This window comes from Bombyx mandarina, chromosome 06 (genome assembly GCF_030267445.1).
Source record: "Bombyx mandarina strain Sakado chromosome 06, ASM3026744v2".
Classification (NCBI taxonomy): Eukaryota; Metazoa; Arthropoda; class Insecta; order Lepidoptera; family Bombycidae; genus Bombyx; species Bombyx mandarina.
The window spans coordinates 10,072,123-10,091,764 of NC_143213.1; the positions used below are offsets into that span (position 1 = coordinate 10,072,123).

The 19,642-nt window shown below is 37.3% G+C and overlaps 2 long non-coding RNA genes and 1 pseudogene across 3 annotated transcripts in view; 1 reads left to right on the top strand and 2 right to left on the bottom strand.

The window, feature by feature from the left end:
* The window catches only part of LOC149502829 (uncharacterized), a 510,125-nt gene that overhangs the window by 104,989 nt on the left and 385,494 nt on the right, over positions 1-19,642 (bottom strand). The gene's annotated exons all lie outside the window — the stretch shown is intronic.
* LOC149502831 (uncharacterized) lies at positions 13,704-16,595 on the top strand (annotated as a pseudogene). Its single transcript, XR_016323258.1, has 2 exons — positions 13,704-16,116; positions 16,446-16,595. The product of XR_016323258.1 is annotated as an uncharacterized LOC149502831 (transcript).
* Positions 16,587-17,319, bottom strand: LOC149502832 (uncharacterized). The gene is made up of 2 exons (XR_016323259.1): positions 17,284-17,319; positions 16,587-17,102 (listed from the first exon to the last, which is right to left on the bottom strand). It is a non-coding gene; the product is annotated as an uncharacterized LOC149502832 (long non-coding RNA).

Here is a 19,642-nt window from a genome sequence, read left to right on the forward strand (position 1 = left end):
AATAAATGATGAAGATAAATTCGAACAGACTAACTGATAATGTTTTCTTAAGCTTTTGTAACTAAGTTTTAATTAACGGTTATTGAAACAAAACATTTCTCCCAAAACAAAGCAACGGTATAATTAATATACAAACCGACGTTTATGTTAATGCAACGTCCGATTACAGAGTCCAAATGAACTATTCACGGACGAAATGTCAACGTAACTAATTCTAAAAGCAAACCGAAGGCCGAACTTGAATCGTGACGGTAAACTAAAACCGGCACATCAGAGGATATTATGTGGATGCCGGTTCGTAGAGGTCAGATGGAAAGCGAGTCGTGGTTAGATTCATTTCCGAATAAATCTAGGTCGGTTTCGTCCGGTCAAAGGACTGTGTTACGTTGTGTATCGATGAGTTTGTCCAGTACACACAGCATAATATTTAAAGAGCACGTTTTTATTGAAAAATATTAGATATGTTGGACTCGTGATCCTATCTAATGACTGTAATTACTTAGCCATTTAAGAACATATTCGTACGTATTCTTAGATCGTGATATTATTCTTTTTTTTTGTATAGATAGGTAGTTAAGCTCAAGGCTTATTTAGCGTTGTCTTTACCGGAGCCGATAGACTTCACAACGTGGATACTGCCATCCATCTTGAGAATGATGGCTCAATCCCACTCTTTAGACCACAAACCACGTTTGCTTCGCTGAAACAATTACCAGCATTATCATACCCGTGATAACTCATAATACACCAGTAAAACTTCTATATCCGGATCGGATCCAATAACGGATCGTTTGGAACCTCTGGGTCTGCGTAGGGACTTCGGTTCCCTCTGTATTTTGTACCGTATGTTCCATGGGGAGTGCTCTGAGGAATTGTTCGAGATGATACCGGCATCTCGTTTTTACCATCGCACCGCCCGCCACCGGAGTAGAGTTCATCCATACTACCTGGAGCCACTGCGGTCATCCACAGTGCGTTTCCAGAGGTCTTTTTTGCCACGTACCATCCGGCTATGGAATGAGCTCTCCTCCACGGTGTTTCCGGAGCGCTATGACATGTCCTTCTTGAAACGAGGCTTGTGGAGAGTATTAAGCGGTAGGCAGCGGCTTGGCTCTGCCCCTGGCATTGCTGAAACCCATGGGCGACGGTAACCACTCACCATCAGGTGGGCCGTATGCTCGTCTGCCTACAAGGGCAATAAAAAAATTAAAAAAACATTCCTATTTTAAAGTTTAAGACCCTTTCAAATAATCTTTCTACTATAAGGCTAGTTCTCGGAACACAGGCACAAAATCACGGGCTGCATCGCCACTTCATAAATATTTTAAGCGGAGTAGAAAAACGTGCAGCCGACATAAAAACTAAAGTGAAGCTATCTAACAGCCATTTAACTGGAGATTACACTTGACGGCACGAGGAAATTCTGTTCGAGAAATTATTTCTCAACTTCTCTTGACCTCACTCCAGTGAATAGTGTCTCGTTGACGAGCTCCGCCCAAACTGTGTCCGCCATAAATAAATAAGTGCCTATGCCAGGGATTATTTTGAGAACCTTTTTAGGGAAAATAGTGAATCTTGTGGATGAGGGTGGTTAATTGAAATTCTGCTCGCGTGGTATCTTTTTTATTGATATGTTCGATGGATTTCTCTGGAGTTCGATACATCTATAATATTCGTTGTTGAAGTATTGGAAAACAAAAATTCGGGTTCGCGATATCAAAAGGAGAGAAATATAGTTTATTCATACCTAAATGGCTTCTTTTGTTACGAACCTAAGGGATGGGTGGTTAACGGCGCAATTAAAAACTGTGAGGCAGTAAAAGATATGTATTTATTTAGTTTTAGATTTTTTAGTTTTCCTACGAAACTATTTGTTGTGTGACTTTTCAGATTAACATTTTGTTCTCGGACATCGACCTCGCACTGTCTTGCATTTGTACCCTACGATTAGATACATACATTATAAATACATACATACGTGACATAATAATAATATACAATTAAATTTAAAATGTGAAAATGGCACATGTTAACATAAAAAATGTAATAATAATGAAAGACGTGTGGCACTCGGAGACTGCCGCGGTAAAGCTATTGCATAGCATTTTTTATCAGCTTATGCAATTATAAATCGACAATAATAATTTAATATTAAAACAACAATAAAATAAGATCCGGCGAGAAACTCAGTGGGCTAACTTTCAATGAATCTGCTACATTCTGAGTATTCCATTTTGACCGCGCACTCACTAGAGGGCGCTACATGGGATAAAGGCACGCCTTTGGATGCTAGTTCTAACTCTCATTCGCCCAGAATCAACGGTTTAGCTAGTTTATTTTTAATACCACTCCAATCACTGAATGAGTAGTAGGAGTAGTAATAAAATTCTTCGACTAAGCGATAGAATATGGCACGCCCAACGCATTGTAATGTGATATAATTTTCTATTTTACAATTCCTTTTGTCGCCGATAAATGGCGCTTGACGCAAAAGCTGAATCGCGCTATCGTTGTGCTACCCACGAAATTATATCACATATTTTGATAGTACTTAAATCGGTGCTTAGACTTCTTACTTTAAAAACTACACAAGCGCAACGTGTGAATGTGTTGAACGCGAGCTACATGGTAGGCGGAGTGAAGGATGGAAGGTTTTTTTCGTTACGGAATTTCACGATTCCGCTCTCAAGCCGCGCTCAAGGCCCGCGATAAAATCTATGCAATAGCTTAATCATTACATTGATCAACATCATCAGAAACTTTCGTTATCCAGCCGGGTTAGAGGTCTGTTACAAAAGGCTAAGTTATCCTCGATACTGCGCGTATTGTGTGGAGGTTTCTTACTCTGGAGTCCTAACCACTGGTGGTTTGTGTCGTAGATACCGCCACCAGCAGCAATTGATTTTTTTATATACTCAAAATTTTTTTATGCCTACCTATCGCTAGTAACCTCAAAGGGTTATGTTAGCTTCACCAACCGCATGCTCAAGGGACTCAGCCTGGGAGACTTACCAACATCTTCCTTAGCAAGAACAGTGCTTCGCTGAATCTACCACTGGATTAGAATCGTGACCCACAGTGATGATCCTGCAAGAAACGCAGTGGACTATGTCTGTGAGTTAATTTATACGACAAACCCTTTGACGCATTCGCCGGGTTCGACGAGAAAGGTGACGGGTGTTTGGAATGCCTAAGAGCATCGAGAATGGGAACATCTGAAATGACATGTTTTGGGCGACGGCTACTGGTTTTCATTTAGTAATCTGGATCGAGAATATAATTAATTTGCGGCGACCACGATAAGAGGGTTATCGTATCGCGACACTTTTTGGAAATAGCATTCCGACTCTGTGTTCACATGATTACTCATGGATTGTAGTTTTAGGTCGTCGTGAAGATTTACGTTCCTCACGTACTACTGTTTTACTGACTTACCGTGCAATGTGGCTTAATATTTATATTTTTTTTATATTTTTATATTTTTACTAACAATCACGCCATGTTAACTGGTCCCGTGATAAGTTCGTAAAGAACTTGTGTTACAGGTACGAGATAACGGATATAAATGTAAGATTTTTATTATACACATACATATATTTAATATACATCCATAACCCTGGAAAAGACATTTATATTTATCATACAAATATCTTCCCTTGGCGGGATTCGAACCCGCGACCCCCTTTTGTAGTGACCATGTCACTTACCACTACACCAGACGGCCGTTACTACGTTACTACGCTCCTGCAAAAAGTGGATTGAATAACTTGTAGGGTTTTTATGTGAGTGCGGGCCACATGAGCGAACACTACACTTACCGGACCTTAGTCACCTTATTTCACTCACGTTACTACGCTCCTGCAAAAAGTGGATTGAATAACTTGTAGGGTTTTTATGTGAGTGCGGGCCACATGAGCGAACACTACACTTACCGGACCTTAGTCACCTTATTTCAAAGGTACAATTTACTTTGCAAATCATCTGGTAGAGTCATTCGATTAGGGATGCTACTCGATCCCGTCTTTGCGTGGGGACCGAATGTCATCCCTCTGTCGTGCTTAGGTACTTGACCTTCGAGGCCCTGGCCTTCGCTGGCCGAAGAAGGTCATAGGATAAATGGCGTTAGTGTTACTGCGCTCGATACGGTGTAGGATACTCAAAGTGGCATCGGGAGGATGACCCCTTCTGAAGAACACGGTTGTGCGTTTCGTGGGGCTGATGTCGATGCGCCACTTCTGGAATCACTGTCCCAAGGTGGTTGCAGCAGTCGGGGATAAGGTAAAGATTTCTTCCTACACGAGTTGTCGCGTCATCGGCGAAAAGAGCTAATGACGAGCCGTGTATATCGTTAATATCCAAACCAAATAGTAAAAGGGAGAGAGCCGGAACCTTGCTGGAATCCGGCCGTAACTCGTCACATTTCATTAGGGCTCACCATAGATTTGTAATTAAAATACGAACAATTGTAATTGATATCGCATCTAGTAGTAGAAGCAAAAAATCTATATGACGTATTCGCAGTCATTGATCATTAAAAGACTTTATACATTTGAGCAAGATTGATAGTTTGATGCGCCAAGAAAAAAAAACTTAATATAGCTTATTTCTTTAATGCTTTCTGGCTTGAAGGATGGAGCAGCCATAATGCAATGTAATATAGATTTTGACCTCAGCTCTCAAGGTATCATGTTGTCTATAGACTCTGTGTTAAGCTGTGCCTACGTAGCGTCTCTAGTTTATTGTGAATTTAACCTATAAAATCTATTGAAACTTGTTAGAACTGTCACGGTAGTTAAAGTCAACTATACATTCGTTTATCGAATAAAAACCAATAAATTACCTAACGTAGCCGTAGATCTCAATTACGTTCGTAACTTGATTACTTACATTGATCTATCTTGCGAACAAAAAGACCCGAACGTGCCCTTAGAAAGGGATTCCGCTAAACTTAATCAACGTCCAAAAAGAAAAAAGTTCACGTCGTCTCCCTTCGAAAGTTTCGCAAAAAACACATTCGTGTTACGTGTTCGATGTATTTTTGTCTTTTTACAGTCAGTTATCTGTTGTTTTGAATTTTGTATTAATGTACTAGCTATTTTCCACGGTCGTTCTCGTAATTTTTATATTTTTGTTTTTGTTATATCAATGTAAAGTCTTCTTACGTAAAGTGGCTTTTGAGTCCCAAGACATCAATCATCATACTGTGAAAGTAATTGACCATCTTAAAATATAGGATCTAAATATTAATTGTTTTGCATAACAACTACTCTACTTTTCTCACCGGCATGCAAGATGGCAGGCGGACCGTGACACTTTTTATAATACAGTATGCTTGGTTGAAAACGGTCATCTTCACTCACGGATTGTCACATGTGAAGATGTTGTTCGAGCGGCTGTTGCTGAGAAGGGTGTCGCAGCACATCCTTCTCAGACCCAAGCAATTCGGGTTTTGTAGCGGTCACTCGACAACGCTGCTAACCAACCAATGCGCGCAAGATCGATGGAGGGCCGCGGTCAACGTGGAGAAGACCGCGGCAATCCTCTTCGATCAGTTCCGCACAAGAATCGTCCTGGGATAGCTCAGTCTCCTCGACATCAATGTCGAGTTTAGATCCAGCGTCCGGTACTTGAGGGTCGATATCAATCAGAATTTTAGGAAGTCCGCCCAGGCCAGATCGTTGTTGGCGGCGGCGCGATATGCGTGGTTTCCTTTCCAGCCAATATTGGTCTCTAGATTGCCGGTCAAGACTAAGCTCGGCATTTACAAGACGTATGTACGTTCCCCTATCACAGACGCAGCTGTGGCCTGGTATCGCCTCATCCCGCAAGGTATGCAGGAAGAGGACCAGCAAAATCTGACTCTTCGCACGATAGTAGCAGCAGGACGCTACGTCAGAAATGACGTAATCGATCGGGATCTGGGTGTGGAATAGCTCTAGGAGTTCATCTTGAAACTAGCTCGTAATATTTACGAGTGGGCTAACAGTGGACCCCATGAGCACCTCCACAAACTAGCTCCCTTGCACGCCAGACAACTGCACCTTCCACTTTCCAAAACTCAAACAAAAAACCCCAACATATTTTATACAGAGACATACAATAACACACTAATGATAAGGAAAGCCTAACCTAAGAAAATGAACAAAATACATTAATTACAGTACATTGATTGGTTATTCGCTTTCCAGACTCGTTTCTTATCTTAAAGAAGTTCGTGTCGAATATCAAAACAAAATAAATCTTGAGTTTGCGTTTAAGACTTGTTTACTCGTGCTTTCAATGCTTTATTGACTTTGCTTCGGGAATATTACTTCTGTTTGTATCTATGATGGACTTTTGCCAAAGATATATGTACGTACTTTTTTGACAAAAGCCGAAAAGAAGACTTAGGCTGTAACAAGTTTTAGTTTCTTCCTAATTATCCCGGCTGTGTCCTGCAGAATATTAGACTTGCGAAGCTATATCTAGTTATGATTGACACCCGTAATGGCTGTAAGCTACGCGAATGACGTAACTACGGTCGTAGCATGGCAAATTTGACAAATTTTCTCAAAATCCACGCGATCTCCCTAACACTTACTGGTGGCAGGACCTCTTGTGAGTCCGCACGGGTAGGTACCACCACCCCGCCTATTTCTGCCGTTAAGCAATAATGCGTTTCGGTTTGAAGGGTGGGGCAGCCATTGTAACGATACTTTTTTTTATTTTTTATTGCATAGATGCGTGGATGAGCTCACAGCCCACCTGGTGTTAAGTAGTTACTGGAACCCATAGACTGTGGGCTGTGAGCTCGTCCACGCATCTAAGCATTAAAAAAAGATCTTAAATGGCCATTTCAACCTGAATTTCGATGACAACATTGAACCATAAGATCGGTTTTTTGTGACGATAGAATGAAACTAAAAATTTCTTATGTCTGAAAGAAGTCGCTGCACTTTCGAACACACTTTGGGGACACTAGACGGAGTAGGTTGGAGCAGAACCGATTAAAACTTCCGGTCGCTTAACAAACCGCTTTAAAATCAAATAAACCAGACGGGAGATCAAGTTTTTTTTTTATAGGTGAGTAGACAAGCTCACAGCCCACCTTAAGTGGTTACTGGAGCCCATAGACATCCACAACGTAAATGAGCCACCCACCTTGAGATATAAGTTCTAAGGTCTCAAGTATAGTTACAACGGCTCCCCCACCCTTAAAACCGAAACGCATTACTGCTTCACGGCAGAAATAGGCAGGGTGGTGGTACCTGCCCTCGCGGACTCACAAGAGGTCCTACCACTAGTAATTACGCAAATTATAATTTTGCTGGTTTGATTTTTATTACACGATGTTATTCCTTCACCGTGGAAGTCAACCGCGAACATTTGTTGAGTACGTATTTCATTAGAAAAATTGGTACCCGCCTGAGATTCGAACATCGGTGCATCGCTCAACACGAATGCACCAGAAATCTTATACGTTAGGCCACGACGACTTGACTAGACTTCTTCGGTAAGCTATAACTACATGTCTCCACAGACCGTGCAAGCCTAACTTCTTATACTTTAATCTTTTAATCATGTACGTAAATCTCTAAAATATATTTTCCATACAATGTCGCGCTTCTCACAAATGCATACAAGCCAGTCTACCAGCAAGCGAGAGTCTACAAATTTATAATTAATACGAACGCTCTAGTTACAAAGACCAGTAATGTGTTTGTTAATTAGAATTTCGCCGCCGTTGACAGCGGCCGTTGTCCTCCAATTGAGATTTCGTCTTCAATTCAGACAAGAAAAGGGCATTGACTTTATAATGAATACGGATTCCACTCAATACCAGGTGGGTCGTGAACTTCTTTGTTCATTTACAGAATTAAAAACGTGACCCCTTACTACTAAGCCCTAAATGTTTCGCGCTCATGATTTTGGGTCAACCGGGTCACTAATAAATCAGTTCAAGTAAACTCAGTCACGGTCTTGCGGTTATAAAAGTTTCGAGGACCGTGAAATAAATTTCCATACACTGAATTCGCCGTTGGGCACGAATAATCGAGTCAGTAACCACGCATACAAATGTGATCATTACCGACAGAGGTTTTGAATTAATGATGTTATTGCTTTCACTATATCATTATGTCGGCGTAATTGCTGCTCGAATCAAATAGCTGGTATGTGCTTAAAAGGAAAATATACATATATTTTTGGAAGGAAGTAAAATAAACAATTTGCTTGGAATACGTTTTATGTCTAAAAAAATAAGTAGGGTAAAATGGACTTTTATAAAACATTTTGAATAGATGTGTCTTTTTATATAAAACTAGCTGACCCGGCAGACTTCGTAGTGCCTCAATCGATAAATAAAAGACCTAAACTTTTATATAGAATAAACTTAAAACAAACAAAAGGAATCCGTCCGACGGGGGACACGTCAAAGGGAAAACAAAATTGTTATTGTTGTTTATTTAATTCCGAGAATTTTCATATTTTTATACCTTTTAAACCTTCTCTGGACTTCCACAAATAATTCAAGACCAAAATTAGACAAATCGGTCAAGCCGTTTTCATGTTATGTCGTGACAACGGAAAACGGGTTTCATTTTTATATATATAGATATGTTTGACGAAAATAAAATGAGCTCATAAATCAATATTGACGATAGAAGATGAGATATGACGATAAGAGCATTGTAACATTCGTATAAATTCTGTAGTATTACTTAAATGTTTTTTACAAGCGGTGCAATAATAGTCTTATCTACCGCTAGACGTTAACTGGACCGGGAACTATTAAAAAATCGAAGTTATTTTTTTAAAATAAATAACTTTATGAGATCCTCGAATGTTATTAATGTTTTCCGTTACAAAAGATTAATCAAATAATTCCACATTCACGAATGAAACATTCAAAGAAAATTATACGCACGAAAAACCGGCACGGAAATATGAAAATTCTTTATAGTTGTGACGTGTGCCGCCACGATATATTTAAATTATGGAAACGCAATAAATTATTTGCTGCAGAAAAAAAACCGAATTGTTTGTTGAATTTCGTAAACGCTCTATCTGTTTTACATAAATGAAATTATATTATCCTTCCACAGCAATATGAACGTCCAGTTTATGTGTTTAACTACATAATTACAAATTTAATTAATTAATTTTAATAATAGCTCACATTAATACAATAACATTTTTTTAATTGCTTAGTTGGGTGCACGAGCTCACAATCCACCTGGTGTTAAGTGGTTACTGGAGCCCATAGACATCCACAACATAAATGCGCCACCCACCTTGAGATATAAGTAGCGGTAGGCAGCGGCTTGGCTCTGCCCCTAGCATTGCTGAAGTCCATGGGCGACGGTAACCACTCACCATCAGGTGGGCTGTATGCTCGTCTGCCCACAAGGGCAATAAAAAGAAAGATATAAGTTCTAAGGTCTCCGTGTATGTAGTTACAACGGCTGCCCTACCCTTCAAACCGAAACGCATTACTGCTTCATGGCAGAAATAGGCGAGGTGGTGGTACCTACCCGTGCGGACTCACAAGAGGTCCTACCACCAGTAAATTGTCGATAAAATACACTCCGAATATCAAAATTGCTTTATAGAACGTAGCGAGCTTTGCGCTCAGTTTGCTGACTTCGCTCAATTCTTCGCCGCGCCAAAAGCAAAGTTAAACGTTGTGTCAACAATTTGCAATTAAATGAAAACGTTGACTTTACGAGATATATTGAATATCAATTAACATTGGAATCACTGTTCGCAAAACACGTTCCAAAAATCACTTGGCGCTTATTTAAGCTATTTACAGTTAACCATAATCAAACATCGGGCAAATATAATAACTTCGCTCCCTCGCCGCCATATTGTCGAAATTATCATTATGAATTAAATTTCAGGCTATATAAAATGAAACATAAAACCGCTCTCTTTGTATTGGTAATGAATGATTCATGAAATTTGTAAATGGAATTATGATGTTTATTTCATAATCAGAGAATAAACATTACAAAAAGGCGATCTACTGAATGCCTTCGCCACCCTCTTAAGGCCCAAATTTCATTGTAATAATTTAGCTTTACGCTAAAAAAGTGTCTATAACCATCCTTGTTCACAATGAGGTATTGCTATTAAAAAAGAGCGTAATTTCCTTTGATAAATATAAAAAAATTCAAAATAAGAATTTTCGATTTTCTATTCGAAGTCTAATGGTGACAAATGTCAAATGGGAAGCTTCGTCCAATATTACTGGTGGTAGGACCTCTTGTGAGTCCGCACGGGTAGGTACCACCACCCCGCCTAATTCTGCCGTGAAGCAGTAATGCGTTTCGGGTTGAAGGGTGGGGTAGCCGTTGTAACTATACTGAGACCTAAGAACTTATATCTCAAGGTGGGTGGCGCATTTACGTTGTAGATGTCTATGGGCTCCAGTAACCACTTAACACCAGGTGGACTGTGAGCTCGTCTACCCATCAAAGCAATAAAAAAATAAAAAAATAGTCACATTTTCATCAAAGAAATTTGACGGTAAAAAATATAATTAATTTATTTAAAAAAAACCACCTATCTATATCTCGTCTTAAATATAATTAAAGAATATAAAATCATTAAGCCCCATTTCGTAGATTGTTCGGCGACGTTTAAAAACTTCGATTCAAAGTTTCAAATCCAGCACGATTTTTGAGGCAGCAATAAAACGGTACTAAACTCAAAGCGCACATTATACAGCGTATTCGATACAAACGATGTCGTTACCTTCCCCAAAATTACATGCATTTAAGCGATAAAGAGACAGCGCGTTTTCGCTTCGACCCCACCTTCATCCGTACTATGAAAGGCGTGGATCTTTTGAACGTAGCACGTTATGGTCTACGGAAATCGTTTGACGTTAATCTTTGCTAGAAAAAAAAAATCATTATTCAGTCATATTTATTCTTAATACGGTAAGGTATGAAAGGTTTCGAAGCGTTTTCATTCACTAGCTTACGCTAAATGAACGAAATTCGAATATAAAAAAGTACTATTTTGATTTTTATTTATTTATATCTATTGAAGACGTTAATGACAGACTACAGTAATGAACAGGGGGAAAATGTACCCGTGCGATCTTACAAGACGTCTTACCACCAATGGACACCCTACTAACAGATTTCCCAAGATTTAACTATAAATAACTTCAATTATTTTAAAGTAGTGATATTTAAGAATACTTAGGCCCTTTTTGTATGAGGATACGTCGGATGCGCATCAGCACACTCTTCGGATAAGCTCAAAAATGTAAAGTACTTAATTCGTGCGCCGCGGACTCCGCGTGTGGGTCACGTCTCAAGACATACATTAACAAGGTAATTTTTAGGTTTAACTCTCGATTTCTACATCCTTAAATGAGAAACATAACTTCTTTTACTTGTCGAAGAAACCAATCAGTACGTTTTTAGCATTAACTTCACATCCCTACATATTATCCGGAGTCCGTAGATATATATCTTATCCTACGGGGAATGTAATCGTCAGTGATTCAGATGATGCGTCCTCTTTGAATCATATTCAAAGCTATTACACGCGCACCTCGCTAGCTGAGCCGAAATCAATGAATAGCGTTGACTTTGACTAACTGTGACGTCATGTAGTGGCATGTACAAAATAGTTCATAGACTCTCTTATTTGACATATTATTTGTAGCAAAAGCTTATAGTCGCTTTTGAGGAATAAAAATCAAAGCGTGAACCTGCGACTCTTCTGATGCTAATTTTTTTAGTGATTTTATGACCTGGTAACTAAGACCTTTAAGTCAAGTATTATTATAATTTGAATGAACTTTTTTTTTATGTCAAAAAAGATATTATGAAATGAAATGAAGTTGATTAATATGAAACATGGCATGAAATGACATGAAATGACATGAGATGATATGGGATGAAATATAATCTTAGCAAATGGTGGTCATTTACTGAGACTTTTTCAGTGGACTTTTTGGAGGATCCCGCGAAGTTATGTTCAGCGGCTTTATTTCATTTTCCCACATTTGTGCACTTTCACAGATACTAAACAGCTAATAAACCACCGTTATTACACATTTAAACCTGAAGAAACACTAAATAGACAAAATAAAACAAATCTCACAACTTCACTCCTCGCGCTCCCGCCAAAAAGTCTTCTGATGCTCAATAGTCGGTATAAATATAGATTATATGCACTATTATCTAAATGCCGCCTAATTAAGTCTCAATTGTATAATTCGACGTAACCAGGAATGCCTGAACGGTAGTTCCGTCATCATTCGTATTTGGTGGAGCTCATTTTATTGCAATAAAAATCAATAAAGCCTTATGAATAACAATTATTAAAACTCTCAACAAATAATTTTCACAATGACAAGGTAAATCGACAATGTCGTTCTGACTGACCCGACTGAGTCCACGTACCGCCTTTTTTATATTTTAGCGTTACTGCATCTACCTTACATCTTTTAAATATTTATCAAAACAACATTTTATCCTTCATATAACTTTTTTTTTTATTGCTTAGATGGGTGGACGAGTTCACAGCCCACCAGGTGTAAAGTGGTTACTGGAGCCCATGGACATCTACAACGTAAATGCGCCACCCACCTTGAGATATAAGTTCTAAGATCTCAGTATAGTTACAACGGCTGCCTCACCCTTCAAACCGAAACGCATTACTGCTTCACGCCAGAAATAGGCAGGGTGGTGGTACCTACCCGCGCGGACTCACAAGAGGTCCTACCACCAGTAAAAATATTTATAACAGCTTCCTCAAACCGTAACGCACGAATAATTCAAGGCAAGGATGCCCAAAATACCTATAAAAACTCATCTGCCTGACAATATTTTTAAGATTACAAAAAAATATCAAACATAGCATTAAAGTCACCATCAGCTGATACTTCATGAGACACCCTATGATAAATTTAAAGTATTCACTTTCACGAACTGCAAATGCAAATGTTTGTGGGCATAAACATGATCCTCGAATCACGAGTACTGTGGGTTAAACAAAATTTTAAACAACAGCCAAAAAGGGTGCGAATGATCTTTAGCAAGGCAAATGAGGTACAGAAGCTCGCTAAATATGTGGAACCCCAAAAAGAATGGCCGCAGGAAGAAAACAAATTGCTACAAGCGTTCCGTACACTGTGGATATTAAATTCTTTTGTGTTTCCTGTCGCTACGCTTGTTGTTCACAATTTGCGAGGAAACTTTTCGTTTTAATGCAAACTTGTTGTGGTTCGTACGAAACTGTATCTGGTGTTTGCTTTAGCGTCATTTTGATTGGCGACTCTTAATTTTTGATGTGACCCCAGCCAAAGTTTATATTTAAAGGTTGTGAAAATAATATAACATTATTTTGTTTATATTTACAAGTGCGACTAATTCTATTGATTATTTTACTTACGAATAATATTAGATTGATTTTATTCAGCCTATAATTTTTATTATTGGCATTGTAGTATCCAATGTATATAAGGCTTGGGTTTCGTTAACAGCTTTTTTTTTTTTTCTCGTCGAGACGTCGAACTGAACAGACGTGTAGTACCGATTATAATAATTTTTTTTATAGTTTGAAATCTTTGTGTATTTTACTCAAATTTAATTGGACTAATTTGCGAAGATCGGTGCCTCTCGTTTCATCTTTGGTTAATCTACATTTGGAGCGGCGTCCATTTTGGATTGTGTCGGACGTCTCTTTCGATTTTGCTTGAAGTGTGAGAGTGCGGTCAGTTTGTGAGTGATAAATTGCTTTGCTTAAACGAAATATTTATTGTTTGAAAAACAAGTGGGCTTGAGGACGGATTCGAACCATCGTCCCTCGGTGGGCAACCTCCGGTCTTACCTGTTGCGCCAAGCGAGCGATGCGCTTGCGCTTTGAACTTTTCAATCTGTACCTGCTTTGTAGTGCATTCATATGAATACTCGCTTATGCGTCATACCTGTTTTTTTTTACTACTACCGACTTTGTATAGATAAAGATAAAACATTGATTATGCAGTGCCACGGATGTCTTATGGTACTAATAGAGTCTAATTGTTTGAAATGCAACAATTGTTCTTCCGAGTATTGCTATAAATGCTTGAATATTACTGTGGAATCTGCCAAGAATCTGAATCCCGCGCAACTCGCTTCACTGCGTTGCCCATACTGCCTGAATGTAACTCGACGTAAGATCATAAATAAAGACAATACTCCCTGCCGGCCTTCCCTTGTGCAAGATTGTTCGCTGGATGAAACCATGAATGCTTCTTTTAGCATTGTTTCTAATGAGACACCCCAACAATCTGACAGTTTTATTCATAGCATTACGAGCTTAAAGACTGAACCCGTTACAATGGAAAGCATTAGTAAGCTTTTCGATTCCAAATTATCTTTAAATTCAGCTTTTGTCTCAAACCTGCGTTCAGCCCTAAAAAAGGATATTGAAGATATAGTAGCTGTCGAAGTAGACCATGCGTTGCAGCATTTTAAAAACGAATTAACGGCCACTACTGACTTCATTACTGCTGAGCAAAGGGACTTTAAATTGGCTATAGAAGACAAAGAAAAGCGTATTAAGTTTCTGGAAGCAGCACTTCTTAAAACTCAAACTGACGTTTCCAAGCTGCAGAGTCGCACAGCTACAATAGAAAAAATTTCAAGAGATTTAAATATTGAAATTCATGAAATACCTGAGAGTAGAAACGAAAATGTTTTGGATTTGTTTAAGAGACTGTGTGAATGTCTACAAGTTGTTATTTCCGATAATGACATTCGCGCCTGCCGCAGAGTAGCCAAGATGAATACTAGCTCGGTTCGGCCACGAAATATCTTGGTAACGCTGTCTTCGCCGCGACTTCGCGATCAACTACTCTCAGCTGCTACGCGGTTTAATAAATCTTCCCCCAATGAAAAATTGAGTACTACTCATCTGGGTATAAATGGTGAGCGCCGTAGGATTTATTTATGTGAACATCTATCGCCAGATGCGAAAGAATTGCACAGCTTGGCCAGAAAATTTTGTTTCGAGAATAAATAGAAGTATGTTTGGGTTCGCTTTGGCCAAATTTATATTCGTAAGGATGAACAATCCCCGGCTTTCCATGTAAAGAATATAGACTCGTTAAATAAGTTATCTTAAGTTAAAATAATAAATACTAGACATATATTTCGTTTTCCCTTGTTATATAATAATTATGGTTAGTGTATATTATCAAAATGTTAATGGGATACGTAGTAAATTAAGTCAGTTTTATATAAATGCACTAAACTCAAATTTTGATATTGTTTGCCTTACGGAAACGAATTTAAATAACAGTGTTTTTGATGGTGAAATAATAGATGATCGCTATAATGTTTATAGACGAGATCGTGCTGAAACTCACTCTAAAAAACAGGAAGGTGGTGGAGTGCTAATTGCTATTCATAAACGATTTAAAGTTATTCGTCAGACACGTTGGGATAGCCGTTTTGAAGATATTTGGATTACCGTTATGCACGAAAAAAATTGTGTTCCTAATATTAATATCTGTGTTTGTTACTTGCCTCCTGACATGAATTATAGTGATATAGATTATTTTTATTCACACTGCCAAAACATTATTTTAAACGAAGTTCCTGATGATTACTTTTTATTAGTTGGAGATTTTAATACTCCTAACATACAATGGCCATCATTAACTTCTTCATATTTCTATCGAACTACTTTAACACATATTCCAAATAAAAAGTCTGATAGTTTAATAGAACTCGTAACTACTTGTGGTCTTAAGCAAGCTAATATGATTTTAAACACAAATAAGCGTATTCTTGATCTCGTGCTTTCTAATTTGGAGACTGTTACTGTTAATGAAACAACCGAATGGGGTTGGCAACTGTCAAAGTGGCGCTGGTGTGCATTGTTCCCATAACATTCAATATTTGTATTGGAATTTTTGATTAAAAATTATTTTAAGCACAATGACGCGTTGTTTTGTACCAATATGCTCAGAAATTGGAGTACATCAATTCCCGAAGGACAAGAAAATTGGAAGACTGTGGTTAAAGGCCATTTGACGCGAAAAAAGTATTCACACAAAAAGTTCGAGGTTATGTCGTAAACACTTTGTGAAATCTGACTATGAAAACATTAGTAAATACACAGGTATGCTTCTTTCTGTCAAATATATATAATGCATGACTAGGTGTAGCAAACATCATTGTTCTCTTATTAAAAAAATCCAATAATAATTAGTTAGGCACACTATTAGTTGCTAACATATTTTGCAAGTAGATTTATGCTGTAAGGAACCTTTTAACAAACACAAAATCAGACTGGAGGAAACACATTCCTCATGAGCTGTTGTTCATTATCAGCTGTTACTATTGAAAGTTCTATCTAAATCGCTGCATCCATTGCAATAACAAATATTTTGAAACTATGGTCATGTTTCCTTGTGATAGTATATTTAAATGTTATTCTTTGTGTTGCAGGTGTCAAACATTAACATAAATATCTGAAGAAAGGTGCTGTACCATCTATATTTTCATGGAATATGAAACCAGTTTCTGAAGAAACAAAAAGTAGAGAAGTTACTTATGTAATTTTAGAGAAGGAATTGTCAATAAAAATAATTAAAAATATTCCTGATTTTTTATTTCGACAAGTGTGTATAGTTATAATACAGATATTTTTCATACAATGCTTCTTTGAAAATATTTTCATAAAAGATATCTAATTTATTTAATATATTATTTATAAAATTATTGTCTTTTTCAACATAAATCACTTTGATGTCCTTGTAGGTGTAAATGACCAAGTTGCAGTATGTTTTGCCTGAGCAGTATAACTGTCCTTGGATTTGATAATAATATGGGCAGGTTTTTTTAGAGACAATATCCCGTTACATTGTTCTAAGTAAGGCACCGTTGATATATTTATTTCATGTTTTCTGCTAGCGTATGGACATTTCACTTCAATTATAGCTTCTTCGCCCAACACACCATCAGGAGATGCAGCAAGATATGGGCGCTCTTGGCTATTGAAAATGCCACATGGCTCCACTAGCAAATCATATATATTAGCATATTTTGCTAGAGCATTTTTTTCATTTTGTTTCAAAATTAAAATTTTGGTCATGTAGCTCTAATCTGAAAAAAGTAAAATAATACATTAGTTGGTAGGTAATGTGTGTAATATGAGCAATTATTTTTGCACATGCTACAAGGAATAAAGTTCCTAAGGTACACAATTTAATATTATTATTATAATAGCTACCGGAAACAGTTTGAGAGAAGTTTTCTAAGTTAAAATAAAACATCAACATTGTACCTTTCGACAAAATCCACTTTTTTTCTTCGTAAAGATGTAACACGTTTTCTCAACTCCTCCTTTAATTCTTTAACTATCCAGTTGGAATACATGTTGTAAAACTGTTTAGCACTACTTAGAAAGTAATAAGAACCGTATCAAAGTCACAAAATGCCGAAATATCACGAACGCAAAACACACAAAATGGCGGCTCTCTGTGTCAAGGGAACAAGCTACGCTGGCGACATCTGAGAAAAGCTTTAACCGGCCAACCCCATTAAGTCTACTAGACAGATATCACCCCTCAATATTGATAAATATTCCTCAGTATAGCTTATCTAAATCTCTAAAACAAAATCCCCGCAAAAGTTTAAATTTCTTCAAGTGCGACTTAAATAAAGTTAAGTATGAATTAAATTTAACAGACTGGTCTCAAATTCTAAATCACGATGATGTTAATGTATGTTGTGAAATCTTTTACAGTACATTGTTTGGCATAATCAATAAATATACCCCGGTTACTAATGTTAAACACCATAGATATCCAATCTGGTATAACAAGTCTTTAATCAAGTGCAATGAAGAGAAAAATAAGTATCACAAATTATTTAAAAAATTTAAAAATCCACGCGATTATGACGTATTCTCACTTCTCAGGAAAAGATGTAAGAAATTGGCTGTTGATTGTTACAATAACTATGTATCTTCTATTGAAAACTCACTTAATAAAAATATTAAAATCTTTTGGAGTTACGTTAACAATAGAAGAGTCCATGGATCTAACACATCTCTTCCACAGGCCATGAAGTTCGGTGAAACGATTGCAACTAGCGGATTGAGAATAAGTGAGCTTTTCTCACAATATTTTAGCTCTGTTTATGAGAAAGACACAACTGCCAACTTTTCTTATACTTTCGATGAGCACATGTACTTTAGGGATCGCATAAGTAATACATTATCTTCTATTGTACTTGATGAGGGCGAGGTTTTTCTCAAACTTAAGCTACTTAATATTAGTAAGGGTGCTGGACCTGATCGAATACCCCCCTACTTTATTAGGAGTTGTAGAAATGAGTTAGTTTCTCCTTTATGTAAACTTTTTAACAAATCCCTTGCTAGTGGTGTTTTCCCTAATCTATGGAAAACCGCATATATCATACCCATTCATAAAAGTGGTGATAAATCGAGATGTGAGAATTATAGACCAATAAGCATATTATCATGTTTTGCCAAAATTTTTGAATCTTTAGTTTACATGTATCTTTATAATCATTTTAAACCTCTAATCTCTGAAAAGCAGCACGGGTTCTTAAAAAACAAGTCTACTATAAGCAATTTATTAGTATATAAGGATTTTCTTTGTAAATCTTTTGCTGCTGGAGGCCAGACTGATTCTGTCTATACAGACTTTTCCAAGGCTTTCGATAAAGTCAATCATCGTATTCTACTTCATAAACTAGTCTCGTACGGCATACACGGTAACTTATTTCGTTGGATCTCTTCTTACCTCAACAAGAGAAGTCAGTTGGTGGCCTTGAAGGGCTTTCTCTCGTCACCTGTCACAGTAACATCGGGCGTACCGCAGGGCTCTAATCTCGGACCCTTGCTTTTTAATATATTTGTAAACGACTTAACTGAATATTTAGTTTGTAATCATTTATTATATGCGGATGACTTAAAAATATTTCACAATATTTCAAGTCCAGCTGACTGCTCCCTTTTGCAGCAAGACTTAGATACATTAGTTAAATGGTGTAATTCTAATCATATGTTTTTAAATAGTAGCAAATGTTTTGTTATTTCATTTACAAATAAACGAAATAGAATCATTAATAATTACTTTTTGAACAATAGTGTCTTAAATAGGTCCGTTATCGCTAAAGATTTAGGTATTATCTTTGATGAGAAACTTTCATTCCGTTCACATTATCAATATATAACTTCTAAAGCTAATCAACTTTTAGGTTTCGTTCTCAGATCAAGCAAAGACTTCAAGAATCCTCATTCGGTATTATACTTATTTTTTTCACTTGTGAGAAGTCTCTTGGAATATGCTACACCAATATGGTCTCCGTATTATAAAGTTCATATAGATGATATTGAAAGAGTGCAGAAAAAATGTCTTAGGATATTAGCTTACCGTTTGAAACCAGGTCGAAATAATCTTAATTATGAATATAGACTAACCCAATTCAAAATTGAATCTTTATCTCTTCGTCGTAAATACTTTGACTTAGTCTATTTGTACAAAATCATACATTATATAATAAATTCAAGTGATTTAATTTCGCAAATATCTTTTAATACCAGATATACTGCGCGTAGATTACATTGCACTAATCTTTTTGCACTTGAAGTTCACAAAAATAACATCTCATAC